Here is a 15,524-nt window from a genome sequence, read left to right on the forward strand (position 1 = left end):
TCATCCTCTGAGACCCTTCATTACAGATCTTTTGGTGCCAGGCAAAATTGTTTTCCTTGGGCTGATTGAACTTTCTACGGCATTTGAAATGTGTTGGGGGGTACTGTTTCTCTTTTATTTTGTGTTTTCATTTTTTTATCTGGTGAGCCGCCCTGTGATCTTTGGATGAAGGGCAATACACAAATGTAATTTTTAAAAAAATATTAAAAAATTATTAACAGTTTCAACATAACAATTATTAAAACAAATCATCTTCATTATTCCCCCCCTTCCCCCCTCCTCCCACCCGCCCAAGACTTCCCTCAGCTCCTCTCTCTGATTTCTCAACTCATGTTATTCTTTGCATATTGTAAAATTGTACATATCCTTTTATTATCTGTCTACTATATTAACCCTCAATAAATTTGTGTATGTTTATTCAAAACCTGCCAAGGAGTCCAATTCTTTTTGTTGTCTTTTTAGATAATTTGTAAAAAGTTCCCATTCTTCTTGAAAGTCACAGTTGTCCTTATCTCGCAGTTTGTATGTAGTTTCACTAGTTCCGCATAGTTCATCAATTTCTCTTGCCACTGTTCTTTTGTCGGGGTTTCCTCATTCTTCCATTCTTGTGCTATCAAGACTCTTGCTGCTGTTGTAGCATACATGAATAAGTTCTTTAATTTCCTTGGCAGGTCTTGTCCGACAATCCCTAACAAATATGCTTCTGGTTTTTTTACAAATGTCATTTTGAACATTTTCTTCAATTCATTATATATCATTTCCCAAAAAAATTATTTTCTCTACATTCCCACTACATATGGTAAAAGGTCTCTTCTTTTTCTTTACATTTCCAACATATATTTGACCCGGTTTTATACATTTTTGCTATCTGTGCTGGTGTTATATACCATCTGTACATCATTTTCATGTATTTTTCTTTCAAAAGAGAACAGTCTGTGAATTTTATTTACGATATATCTTTATTGTCATTGTCCCATGCAGGACTACATAAAACTACATAAAAACTACATAAAACTACCACAAAACTACATAAAACTACTACAAAACTACATAAAACATTCAAAAACCCCTAAAAACTCTAAAACCCTATTTTAAAATACACTATACTGTAGAAACCCCTTACGCTGCGTTTAGAACCAGAATTGCATTTGCATAGAAACTGTTTCTCAGGCGGCTAGTCCTGGTCTTTATAACCCTGTACCTTCTTCCAGAAGGCAGAAGCTGAAAGAGATCATTTCTGGGGTGCGCACTATCCTGTGCTATCTCTGCCGCTTTCTTACGGCACCTGGCAGCATAGATTTGATCTAAGTGTTAGGGGACATTCGGCACAGAAACATGTGTGTATACCTTTAAGAATTTTCTGGGATTAATTGGCTGCAGGTGGCCGTTGCTATAAAGGAAAAAAGCTGAGTTTTGTAGCTTGCCTGCAGGAATAACACCCACCAGCGTTTGTGTTTATTGTTTAGTAATAAAGTCTTCGTTTTAGTTTACACCTATATCTTCTGGAGTCACTCTGTCCTCTGCCACCGGCTGGAAATCCCCCTCCAACACTAAGGTGGGAAGAGTGCACCCAATTATTCTCTCCGCAGTCTTTACAACCCTGGATAGCATTGTTTTTTCCCTGGCCATGCAGCTCCCAAACCACACACAGAGACCATAAGTTAGTACGCTCTCCACAGTGCAATGGTAAAATGCCATCAACAGGTCCTTTGAGAGATTGTTTTTCCGGAGGATTCTCAAAAAATATAACCTCTGCTGTGCTCTCTTCACCAGGTCTTTGCTGTTTTCTCGCCAGGTTAGGTCGTCTCTCAACTCCATTCCCAGAAATCGAAACACTGAGACCTGTTCCACGCACTTCCCCTCAATAATGTGGCTGAATATTCAATTTACATTTCCTAAAGTCCACAATGATCTTTTTTGTTTTCTTTAAGTTAAGGAGTAAGTTGTTTTTCCTGCACCACTCCCCCAACTGCTCAACTTCCCTCCTATAGGCCGCCTCCCCCTCTTCAGCCGTGATTAAACCAACCACCGTTGTATCATCTGCGAACTTAATGATCTTATTACTGGGGTATTTGGGGACACAGTCAGCTGTATAGAGCGTATATAAAAGCGGGCTCAACACACACCCCTGCGGCGTCCCCGTATTCGTGATGAGATCTGCAGAGACGTGGGAACCCAACCTGACCCTTTGGGAACGGTTTGATAGAAAATCTAATATCCACCTGCACAAACATGGTGGAAGTCCCAGGTCTAATAATTTGGGCACCAATCTATGCGGAGGAATAGTATTAAATGCAGAACTAAAGTCTACAAATAACAGTCTCGCATAGTTCCCTTGCTTCTCCAAATGAGTCAGGGCAGCATGTAAAGCCATTGCCACAGCATCCTCTGTGGATCTCTTTGCCTTGTACGCAAACTGGTAAGGGTCAAGTCCCACTGGAAGACATTATAAGATGCAGTTCCTCACCAGTTTTTCCAAACATTTCATTATAATGGGTGTCAATGCCACAGGGTGAAAATCATTCAGACTGTCTATCTTTGATGTTTTTGGCAGGGGTATAATGGTAGCGGATTTCAGACAGGGCGGAACAGTGGCTTGGGCCAGAAACTGGTTAAAAATCTTCGTAAAGATTCCTGCCAGTTGGTCCGAACAATCTCTTAGCACCCTGCCAGCCACCCCACCTGGGCCCATAGCCTTCCTCGTGTTTACCTCCTTTAATACTCGCCTCACTTCTCCCTCTTCCACCTTGGCAGCATTTCCTGTAGGTAGTGACGCCAATAGCTCTGGCATCCCTGTTGGAGTCATTGTTGGTGTCACCTCAAATCGGGCAAAGAAGGTATTCAACTCTCCCACCAAGGAAGCACTACTCTCTACCACTGATGAATTCCTTGATTTATAACCAGTCAGATCTTGGACTCCCTGCCACATTTGTCTAGTATCATGATTTCTCAGATGGTCCTCAATTTTTCCTCTGTACTCTGCTTTTGCTTTCCTGATACCCCTCTTCAAGTTCGCTCTTTCTGTACCATACAATATCCGGTCCCCAGTTCTAAAAGCAGAATTTCTGGCCTTCAATAATCTCCTAACCTCTCCCGTCATCCAGGGCTTCCTATTCGGATACAACTTAACATACTTTCCCCTGGTGACATTTGCTGTGCAGAATCTAATATAATCCAGGACCGTTGATGTATAAGTTTCTAGATCTTGATAGTCGAACATATTCCAGTCGGTCTCCTGGAAACAGTCCTGCAGTTGCTGAGAGGCTCCCTCAGGCCACACCGTAACCATCCGTGTTTGTATCTGGCCTTGTTTCCTGAGGGGTGTGTATACTGGTGTCAGAAGCAGGGACACATGATCTGAACCACCGAGGTGCGCTAAGGTCTTGACCTCATATGCCGGTCTAATGTTCGTATACACCTTGTCAAGAGTATTTTCTCCCCTTGTTGCACACTCAATGTGCTGATGGAATTTTGGGAGTACTGCCCTCACATCTGTGTGATTGAAGTCGCCCGCAATAATGTGCACAGCCTCCGGGTATCTGCTCAATTTAGCATTGATGTTTTCATGCATACTACTCATGGCCCTGCATGCATTTGCAGTTGGTGCTATGTACACCGCTGTTAACACCACTGTTGTAAATTCCCGGGGAAGATAGAAAGGTCTGCATTTAATTGTCAGAAATTCCACATCCAGAGAACAGTAGGTATCCAACTTGACAGAGTCCGTACCTGTAACTTGAAGCGTTTGTAACCCGAGGTACCACTGTACCCCAGATGGTTCAAGTCTGTTTTCCACAATTTTTTCCAATCTTCAAATTGTGCATTATGTCCTATATATTGTGCCCATTTGATCATGACCAAATTTAATAAATATTAATACAGTGGTACCTTGGGTTACAAACTTAATTTGTTCCAGAGGTACGTTCTTAACCCAAAACCATTCTTAATCTGAGGCATGCTTTTGCTAATGGGGCCTCTGGCTGCTGCCGCACCACCGGTGCACAATTTCCACTCTCATCCAGGAGGCCCCATTAGTGAAAGCTTGCCTCAGGTTAAGAACGGTTTCGGGTTAAGAATGGACCTCCGGAGCGAATTAAGTTTGTAACCCGAGGTACCACTGTATGGGAACTGTTAAGACCAGCTTCAGTGCCTTTGCCCTGCATTTAAAGTTCTCATGATTTTCAGTATCACAACGCTTTGATCCTAAGAACATAAGGAGAGCCTCCTGAATCCGGCCAATGGCCCATCGGGTCCACAATCCTGTTCTCACAGTGGCCGACCAGATGCCTGTGGGGAACTGGCAAGCAGGGGCCAAGAACTAGAGAATTTCTCCTTCCTGCAGTTTCTAGCTAGTGGTATTCAGAAGAATTATTTCCTGTGGAGACAGAGCATAGTCATCACAGCTAGTAGCTATTTATCCATAATCTGTGTGGTAGACACTTGACTCATTCCTGTGTCACAAACGTGAAAGATGCTTAAGTAAGGTTTTCTTCTGGCAACCTGGACTTAAAAAGTGCTCAGAGGTGAGATACTCTTTGCCAGCTCTTTTGCCGATTCCCCACTATGGGAAAATATTCTACTGTACAAGGTTTTTGTTCCAGGGCTCTAAGAAGCCCTGTGTGGGAGACGTGCAGGAGGAGTAAGAAGTGATGCTTCACTTGGGCTATCCTGCCCTCAGGTGGGCTTGGACCAGGTGACCTTCAGAGTCCCTTCCAACTCATTCTGTGTGGATGGACTTAGTTGCCACTTGGATATTGTAATGTGGGATGAAGAGCACTGGCAGACAGACTGCACATGGCAGCAAACTAAGGCTGACGGAATCTCTGTCACTGAGGTTCAGCTCCGAGGACCTTCTGCCAGTTCCCCCGCTGCTAGAAGCCAAGTTACAGGGAACCAGGCAGAGGGCCTTCTTGGTAGTGGCACCCGCCCTGCGGAACGCCCTCCCACCAGATGTCAAAGAGAAAAACAACTACCAGACTTTTAGAAGACATCTGAAGGCAGCCCTGTTTAGGGAAGCTTTTAATGTTTAATAGGTTATTGTATTTTAATATTCTGTTGGAAGCCTCCGAGAGCAGCTAGAGAAACCCAGCCAGATGGGTGGGATATAAATAAATTATTTTTATCATCATCATCATCATCATCATCTTGTGGTTCTTCCTGGTTGCAAAACAACAGCCTTCCCTTGCGAGCCCAGTTTGCATTCATGGCTCTCTGGCTGCAGACAGAACTGTTGGCTATCTACCGTATTTTTCGCTCCATAAGATGCACTTTTTTCTTCCTAAAAAGTAAGGGGACATGTCTGTGTGTCTTATGGAGCGAATGTGTGGTCCTTGGAGCCGAATTGCCCAGGGGCAAAAAGCAGATCATGCTCTTTTTTTGAAAGAGGGAAGTGGATGTTGAAACAAAGCCACTGATCTGCAAGCAATCAGGAGGGAGATAAGGATGTTGGTAAAGGAGGCTGCCAGGGGAGGGGGGGAGGTAAAGACAGCGAACTTGAAAGGAGAGGAGACAGAAATACTAAAACAAGCAATGAAGAGAGAATTTAGAAGAAAAGGGGGAGCAAAAAACTGTTCCAGCTAAGGAAAAGACACTAAGGCAAACAAGAGGGAAGGGGGTGTTGAAAGGAAACAGCTGATTGGTAAGCGATCAGGAGGGAGATAAGGGACGTGATAAAGGAGGCTGCTTGCGAGGGGGGAGGTAAAAGCTCATGGATCCTCAGGATTTTTGCATTGGGTCACCCCAAATTCCCCACCAGATCACATAGCATGTCCATGGCTACAGCCTGCACCCAAAAAATCACACATCCACTGTTGCGTGGGGCCGCAGTGGTGCAAAAACGTGGTTACAAAGCACGGGTCCACATGTATTCTCAGGATTTTTGCATTGGGCTACCCCAAACTCGCCGTCAAATCACATGTCTGTGGCCACAGCATTAACCGCAAAAATCATACATCCACTGTTTCATTCAGAATATTTTTTTCTTGTTTTCCTCCTCTAAAAACTAGGTGCGTCTTATGGTCAGGTGTGTCTTATGGAGTGAAAAAATATGGTATGTGCCCTGTGTGTCTTCTGGCATTGTACTCATTTTTTAAAGGCAATTTGCCACGTGCCCTTTTGGGTCTGACCCCCTATTATTGCCATTCCTGCCATATATTTATATTTTGATTTTGTTCTGTGAACTGTCTTGAGATCTCTGGGTATAGGGTGGTATATAAATTCAATTTTGTGTGTGTGTGTGTTAAAATCAGGAAGCATGACAGAATGGAAAAGTTCTCAGAGGCTATTTACATTTCATCAAGCCATGGTGGTGGCTATTACTCCTGGGGGAGAGAATTTCACAATCTCACCACGATGTAGTTCTCCCTTTCACTATTTCTGGTTGTGGGTGACCAAAATAAGAAACCACAAAAAACTTACCTTCTTTTGAAATCACAAAAAAACCTCACTTCTTCTGAAAACAAAGAGATAACAGTCGATTGAAATATACTTAGAGCTGCTATCTAGTGGGAGGTGTGCAGTATTGTGAAAGGAATACACAGAAAGCTGACAATTTGCTAGCAGGCTAAGAGGTTTGGTGTATGAAGCCTTCTATAGCTTGGGATTCAGGATACCTGAAAGATCGTTTCACCCCTTATATACCAAATTGAACGCTGTTCTCTTTAGGTAACTCCCTCCTGTACCTCTGCTGTTTGTGGGGTCTTGAGCTGAATGCCCAGCCTGTGAAACCTCCTCAGTGGCATAGTGTAGGTTGCCAGTGCCCGGAGCAAGGCAAGTATTGTGCCCCCTAATCCGAGGCTCTTGGGCCATGGGAGGGAACCCATTGGCCTCCTCCTCGTCCTTCTCCTCTTGCCTCAGTCCTAGGATACTAAAAAACAAAACAAAGCTTCCCAACCATGTATAAAGCAGGGACCAATTTTAAAAGAGAAAGGAGGATGCGGCCGAGGCATGTTAAACTCATCTGTTGCTCACAGCCTCCCTCTCCCACTTACTGGGGTGACTGTGGGGAGGTATGCTGCAGCTAAAGGATGGTTTAGCCACTCCCAGTCACCAGTCTAGCTGCCGCATTCTGGATTAGTTGTAGTTCCGGGTCACCTTCAAAGGTAGCCCCCCATAGAGCGTGTTGCAGTAGTCCAAGCGGGAGATAACCAGAGCATGCACCACTCTGATGAGACAGTCCACGGGCAGGTAGGGTCTCAGCCTGCGTACCAGGTGGAGCTGGTAGACAGCTGCCCTGGACACAGAATTGACTTGCGCCTCCATGGACACCTGTGAGTCCAAAATGACTCCCAGGCTGCGCACTAGGGGCACAGGGGCATTCAGGACCAGGGAGTCCTCCACACCTGCCCTCCTCCTATTCCCAAAAACAGTACTTCTGTCTTGTCAGGATTCAACTTCAATCTGTCAGCCGCCATTCATCCTCCAACCGCCGCCAGACACTCACACAGGACCATCACCACCTTCACTGGTTCTGATTTGAAAGAGAGGTAGAGCTGGGTATCTTACCTTGTTATTGGTTTACAGTGGTACCTCAGGTTACATACGCTTCAGGTTACATACACTTCAGGTTACAGACTCCGCTAGCACAGAAATAGTGCTTCAGGTTAAGAACTTTGCTTCAGGATGAGAACAGAAATCGTGTTCCGGCGGTGCGGCGGCAGCAGGAGGCCCCATTAGCTAAAGTGGTGCTTCAGGTTAAGAACAGTTTCAGGTTAAGAACAGACCTCCGGAATGAATTAAGTACTTAACCTGAGGTACCACTGTATTTCCATCAAAAGCACAGCTGGTTGCTGAAGGTGATGGATTATATGGAACTGGCGGGAATGACTGGCAGAATCCGAGACCAGGGAGAAGAATCGGTAGAAGAATGTTGGAAGAAATTTAAAGACTATCTACAAAAACATTGTAAAATTAAGGAATATTAGAAGGATGCTGGAATGAAGTTATGTGGCTTTAGCAGCAATTTTATAAAGGAGTATGTAAAAATGGGTTGTTAACAGGTGAGAATGTAAAGTTACAATATATTAAGATAAATGATTAAGATAAAAACAAAGATGGAAAGGATTTGCTGAATTAACTAACTGAACTAGAATACAAAAAAGGGAGGTGTGAGGAGGTCAAGGAAACAAGTAAATGAAAGATAAGTTATGGAAAATTGATTTGTTTTTAATTGGTTTTATTTTCCAGTATTTTGTATTTTTTGTTTTATTATTTTTTTCTTATTTTTGTAATTTTTTGAAACTTTAATAAATATTACAGTGGTGCCTCGCAAGACGAAATTAATTCGTTCCGCAAGTCTTTTCGTCTTGCGAGTTTTTCGTCTTGCGAAGCACGGTTTCCCATAGGAATGCATTAAAAATCAATTAATGCGTTCCTATGGAAACCGCCTTCAGACCAGGTCCGGGGACAGTCTGTCCCCCGACCTCTTCTGAAGGCTGGCGGGGGGCAAAAGTCTTTGCTCCCCCCTGCCTGCCTTCCCGGGAGAGCGGAAAAGGCAGCGCTGCCTTCCCGCTCTCCCGGAAAGGCAGGCAGGGGGGACAAAGACTTTTGTCCCCCGCCCGCCTTCAGAAGAGGTCCTGGACTGCCTTTTCTGCTCTCCCGGGAAGGCAGGCAGGGGGGAGCAAAGACTTTTGCCCCCCGCCAGCCTTCAGAAGAGGTCCTGGACCTCTTCTGAAGGCTGGCGGGGGGCAAAAGTCTTTGCTCCCCCCCCCTGCCTTCAAAAGCCGTCCGGGCGCTTTTAAATCGCCCCGGACAGTCCCGGGGCGATTTAAAAGCCCCCGGTTAGGCAGGCAGGGGGGACAAAGACTTTTGCCCCCCACCCGCCTTCAGAAGAGGTCCTGGACCTCTTCTGAAGGCTGGCGGGGGGCAAAAGTCTTTGCTCCCCCCCCCGCCTGCCTTCAAAAGCCGTCCGGGATAGCGGGAAGCGCTTCCCTGCTATCCCGGACCGCTTTTAAAATGCTGGAGGTGGGGAGCAAAGCCTTTCGCCCCCGCCGGCCTTCCTGGACCTCTTCTGAAGTCTGGAGGGGGGGGAAGGCTTTGCTCCCCACCACCAGCATTTAAAAGAGGTCCCCGGAGATTTCCCTATGGGCTTTCGTCTTGCGAAGCAAGCCCATAGGGAAAATCGTCTAGCGAAGCGTCGCAAAAACCGAAAAACCCTTTCGTCTTGCGGGTTTTTCGTCTTGCGAGGCATTCGTCTTGCGGGGCACCACTGTATTTAAAAATAAAAAAGCACAGCTGGTTGCTCTGCAGCGCCCTCTGGTGTCACATTTTAATAACACATTAGCAACATTGTAAGGCATGCGTCATTTGTCCCTCTGTACCACAACTGTTTCTTAACCCTTTCCAAATGTAAAAAACAAGAGCGTAGATCTGCCCTGAGCCTCCCTGTCTCTGGGCTAAACAGAAATGGAGAGAAAACAAAATGGGCAGCTGCATCCATCCTTTAGTGGTACCTCACTTTAACAATAAAATAGCATGGGATTCCTCTTGGAGTTCTGTCAGTAGAGATACAAACAGTGGGTCAACCCAAAACAGCACCTTAAGATTTGAGAAAAGATTGTTGATAGCTCTGATGCGTTGCAATAGGAACTAGCCCATTGCTTCTTTATGCAGTGTGATGGCCTGGGAATCCGCTTCAGAGGCTGAACCGGAGGAATCCCAGCCTGCACAGGAGTCCCCGCCTCCAGGGCCGGCTGAGCTGGGGCAAGGCCTCGATTCTGAAGCGCCTGCACCTGTGCCGGATCCTCAGGAGCAGGCACCAGGTGAATCCACTCTGGCTCCGGAGATGGTTGAGGACTCAGTGCCTACAGGTGAGTCTCCCCCTGGGCCCAGTAGAGGGTCAGGGCAGAGAGGCAAAGGGAACTGGTTTCTCCCAGGAGGAGTGCTCGCCTTAAGGCCAGGAGAGGCGGGTCTCCTGGGGACCGGGAGCGCCCCTGGCCTCAGAGAAGATAAAGGCCAGTCAGCCCGGTGCCAGGTTGCGGGAGCAACGTCATTAAAGAGCTGTTTCGGCCAGCACCCAGTCCTGTTCCCCCAGAGTTCCTGTCCTTGCCCGGCTTCTCGCTGTGCACCCCGCTTCGCCCATGGAGGACTGTCTGCGGACCCTCAACTCAGGTCCTGGACCTCGCCCCACGGTAACCTCCCCCCTGGACCAGCACATGCAGGATCTTTCGGGGAGTGCTAGTAATATGATTAAGAGCTTCCACCACCAACACCCCCCCAAAAAAAACCTCACTGACACTTATTCAGCAGCAGAAGGGCCAAATGTCCTCACAAAAGAAAACAGAAGCCCATGTCTGGAATCAGCAGGGCAGACTGAGAAAAGGCACGCAAAGCTGAGTTTTTGCAGTGTCAAATGTTGCGTTCTCAAATTTGAGCCCTGAGCACCTCTTGTGTTCCATTCTAAAGCATAATTGTGGTGTCTTCTGTAGCATCCCCAAGGTTCCGCACCCAGTGCGATCAAATCAGTCATGCCCCCCAAAATCCGCCTCTGATTTTTGGACCCTGACAGCCTCTTAATGTTTTCAACAACAACTCCCATAATTTCCCTTGTTGGCTGAGAATTGGAATTCAAAGCATCTGGAGGCCACTAGATTGTAGAAGGAACCTGTATGCCAACAATGTTTTTGGGGTGCTGGCTGCTGCCCTGCCTTTCGTGGAATCATGGAATCACAGAATTGTTGAATTGGAAGAGGCCAATGGGCTTAGGCAAGGGGGAGCAGGGAGGGACAGCTGCCACCCCTAAATCAAGAAAAATCAATAAAAATACATAGAAAAGTGAGGTTCTGCTCCCCCTAACAAAAGGCCTGCCCCCCTAACAAAAATCCTGGCTACGCCCATGAAGAGACTCCAAGGGTCATCTAATCCAATCCCCTGCAATGCAGGAATATTTTGCCCAATGTGGGTCTCAAACCCCCAACCCTGAGCTTAAGAGGTTCATGCTTTAAATATTATAGAATAGGAATAAGCCCCAAAGAGTCTCCTTCCAAAGCTCAGACAGATAACTTCGGATCTGACACTGTTAGGATACCTCACGCTCAGACCGAAAGATAACAAAATGCTCCCTTAAGAATAGTTTTTAAGAAAGATATGATGGCAGGGAGACCTAAGCCCGGTGCTTAAACAAATTCTTAAATTTATGACCAAGATCATGACCATTTTAAAAATGCATTGAAAGTAAGGCAAAAACCAAAATATCCATTTGCATAAGAACAGCAGGAACGACCAGAATGCAGAATGAAGAACAATGCAAGTCAATGTAGAAATCATAGAACTGTAGAGTCGGAAGGGACCCAATGAAGTCTAGCGCCGAAGGCCTTCTGGTAGTTGCCTCGCTGTGAGGTTATAGGGAACCAGGCAGAGGGCCTTTTCGGTAGTGGCACCACTGGCAGAGGAACAGGTGCGGGGATAGCACACCGCCCCCTGTGGCACAATCCCGGTGGGGTGCCATCGCGGGTGTCCCCCCTGCGCTGGGCGCCACGCCCCCGCCTGCTCTCCTCCCTGCCCCCCGCCAGAGCTTGAAGCTCTGCCACCGAGTGGCGCCCGCCCTGTGGAACGCCCACCCATCAGATGTCAAAGAAATAAACAACTATCTGACATTTAGAAGACATCTGAAGGCAGCCCTGTTTGGGGAAGTTCTTAATGTTTGATTTTTTATTCTATTTCATATTCTGTTGGGAGCCGCCCAGAGTGGTGGAGGAAACCCAGCCAGATGGGTGGGCTATAAATAATAAATTGTTGTTGTTGTTGTAATAATAAGAAGGGATATAAATAATAAATTGTTGTTGTTGTAATAATAAGTTGTTGTGGTGGTTGTCGTCGTCATCTACTCGAACCCCCTCCAATGCAGGAATAAAGTGACCCAACACCCAGGCTGTATGCAACTAACAGAGCCAGGGCAGAGTGGCCCCTTTATGACATGCCTCCGTCCCTTTATGACATGGCCTGGAACCCTGCGGGGGCCTCAGGTGGCCCTGGAAGGCAGCAGGATGAGGTGTGGTTGCCGTAGGAGCAGAGACCTGGGCTGTAAAGATGGGGGGCGTCCAACAACCGGTACTTCAGCTGCTCCTTCGCCTGCTACGTCCGGTTCCTCCTCGGCAGCATCATCACCCTGTCCCTCCTCGTCCGCTCCGCCCAGAGGATGCTGAAAGGAAGCCTTCTTCAGGAGAGGAGAAGCCGCCCTCTTTCAAGGAGCACCTAGGCGGCACCTGTGCTGTCTGCACATCCCTGAGTCAAGGCAACGCGGGTGCGTAGCTTGCTTCTCATACCCATCAACTGTCCTGCTTTTGAGCGGGACATTCCAGAATTACAGAAGCCAACCTGGTTTCTGATTGGTTCCTGGGACGTTCCAGGTCTGGCCTCTGAGGTGAACTGAGCTGGGGGGCATCATACAACACAGGCCCGTCATACACTCCCAAATGTAGTGCTGATCCATTGCCACATTTGCAATAACTGACCCAGGTTAGAAACTCTGGCTGTGCCCTTGAGCATGCGCAGAAAGGGCAGAAGGAGGGTTAAGACTTTCGTGGCTCATTAATGAGCCTGGCCCGAAGCACAAAAGGGGCTTAAAATGCCATTTGGTTAAGTATGGACCTCCGGAATGAATGAAGTGCTTAACCCGAGGTACCACTGTATCCTAAAGAGGGATGTGGGTGGCGCTGTGGTCTAAACCACTGAGCCTCTTGGGCTTGCCAATCGGAAGGTCAGTGGTTCGAATCCCTGCGATGGAGTGAGCTCCTGTTGCTCTGTCCCAGCTCCTACCAACCTAGCAGTTCGAGAGCACACCAGTGCAAGTAGATAAATAGGTACTGCTGTGGAGGGAAGGTAAATGGTGTTTCCGTGCACCTTGGCTTCCATCAGGGTGTCCCGTTGTGCCAGAAGTGGTTTAGTCCTGCTTGCCACATGACCCAGAAAGCTGTCTGTGGACAAATGCTGGCTCCCTTGGCCTCAAAGTGGAGATGAGCACTACAACCGCTTAGTTGCCTTTGACTGGACTTAACAGTCCAGGGGTCCTTTACCTTTTATATCCTAAAGACACCACAGTCTCCACTGTCCAGGGAAATTGACGCATGGGTAAGCCTCTGGGATCTTGCACCATTCAGAGATTGGAGTGACATGCAATTGTATTTAGTTCTGTTGTATGAACTTGGACCAGGTACTCCAGGGTTCATATCCACAGAACAGAATACAGTAGGAAGAGAAGGTAGATCACTTACATCAGGCAAGGAGTGATCTCCTTAGCACTATTCTGACTTCCACCTGCAGTGTTCAGTGGAGTAGACAAATGGACAACAGTAGTCCAATTTAATCAGTCCACCAATTTTTCCATTCCTGCAGCCAGCATTTTATGAGTTTTATGAGTGTCCTGTGTGCCTCTTCTATTCTTCTTGTTGTTGTTTAGTTGTTCAGTCGTGTCCGACTCTTCATGATCCCCTGGACCAGAGCACGCCAGGCACTTCTGTCTTCCACTGCCTCCCGCAGTTTAGTCAAACTCATGCTGGTAGCTTCGAGAACACTATCCAACCATCTCGTCCTCTGTCGTCCCCTTCTCCTTGTGCCCTCCATCTTTTCCAACATCAGGGTCTTTTCCAAGAAGTCTTCTCTTCTCATGAGGTGGCCAAAGTATTGGAGTCTCAGCTTCAGGATCTGTCCTTCCAGTGAGCACTCAGGGCTGATTTCCTTAAGAATAGATAGGTTTGATCTTCTTGCTGTCCATGGGACTCTCAGGTAATGGTAAAGGGACCCCTGACCTTTAGGTCCAGTTCTGGCCGACTCTGGGTTTGCGGCGCTCATCTCGCCTTAAAAACCATCAAAACCAGCTGTTTTTAACAGACATGCATATACAGCCCCCGTGTGGAGAACGGTGTCACTACAGCAATGGACATTTCAGGTCCCCATTTCCAACTGGGCTTATTCTTTGTAACATCTCTCAAGAATGCCCCCCTCACCTCATCATCCTGCGAGCCTGTGCTTGTTAAAAACAGCCTGCTAAAGGCGCCAAAACTGGTTAGAGAAGCTTAGCTTGGCAGATTTCCTTCCGTAGGGAGATCTGCAAGACGATCCCGGAATGATTTGCAGGGCAGAGACTCTGGCAAAAACCAGGCTGCAGGTCAGGGGGCAAAACAGGGCTCCAGAAAGGACATTTAGCAGTGGCTTTTGTCCATTTTTGTCCGCGATTGATTATGAGGGGTGGGGCTTACCTCCCCCCCCCCCATATTTTATCCAAGTTGGCACCCCTGATCTCAGTGTTGGCCTTGCAGAACTCAGCAGGGAGCAGGATAGGACCCAAAATAGGATGAGTTGGCTCTGCCTGTCATTGGGTCCAGTTCCGTCTCTTGTTGGCTTCTCTGCCCTTCGCCCTACCAGTCTCATTGGGCACCAGCCACCATTGGTCTCTAGGGGCATGAGCCCCCCACTCCTGAAATGACAGAGGACCAATATCTGTTGGGTGGGGTGTGTCATGAGACAAAGGTTCTTGAGAGCAGAATAAGTAAGGCAAGGCCCATAAGGCCTATACAGTGGTATCTCGGGTTACATACGCTTCAGGTTACAGACTCTGCTAAGCCAGAAATAGTGCCTCAGGTTAAGAATTTTGCTTCAGGATGAGAACAGAAATCGTGCTCCGGCGGCGCGGCAGCAGCAGGAGGCCCCATTAGCTAAAGTGGTACCTCAGGTTAAGAAGAGTTTCAGGTTAAGAATGGACCTCGAGAACGAATTAAGTTCTTAACACAAGGTACCACTGTATTATGTAAAGCTAAGGCAGACAGAGTGGCTCCAGGACTCCAGTTAATCAGTAACTAAGTCTATGGCTCTGTGAAGAGTTAGATAGCTGCTAGGAGCACTCTGTGCATGGTCTTTAACTATGCTATTTCTGAACAAGCTTATTTCCCTCAAGTAAAAGTTTTATTCTGTTTACCGCTGCGCAACAAGTTATGGTGCCCAGCGTTTTATGGGTGGCGAATTGCTAAAAGTTGGAGAATCAAGAAATCCAGCTTGATTAAACTGTGTCTTGATGGGTACTGTACCACACACACACACAAAGAGAGAGCAAGAGAGCCCTTTGTCATGTAATGTACACTGCAGAGCGTTTGACGGAGGAAGTCAGGGTTAACTGTCACTAAGCAGAGGTTGGGTGGCCATCTGTCATGGATGCTTTAGTTGATATCCCTCCATTGCTAGATGATCCTTGAGGTCCCTTCCAACTCTACAATTCTATGATTCTAAGCTCTGAAGGTCAGAACTCTCGGTATGCAAAAGAAGGACTGAAGAGGTCACGTCCTGATTGGTAGCTGCAGGTTTAGAATTCTCAGTTTGGACTGTGTGAGTGGCTGGAGCTAAACTAGATGAGCCAGAAGAAGACTGAGACAGTCAGGAGTCAGTCAATCCATGTGAGTTGGTCGGTTGATCCATGTTGATGGGGACAAGGAGTCTGTGCTAGTTGGAGCTTAGTGTTCATAGTGGACAGCCAGAAGAAGGAGACCTTGGAGGAAGAGGAAGGAGAAGGAAGATCTGAGAGGAAGGCAAGAGGGGCT

The sequence above is a fragment of the Podarcis melisellensis genome, assembly GCF_964234715.1.
Source record: "Podarcis melisellensis genome assembly, chromosome: 2".
NCBI lineage: Eukaryota > Metazoa > Chordata > Lepidosauria > Squamata > Lacertidae > Podarcis > Podarcis melisellensis.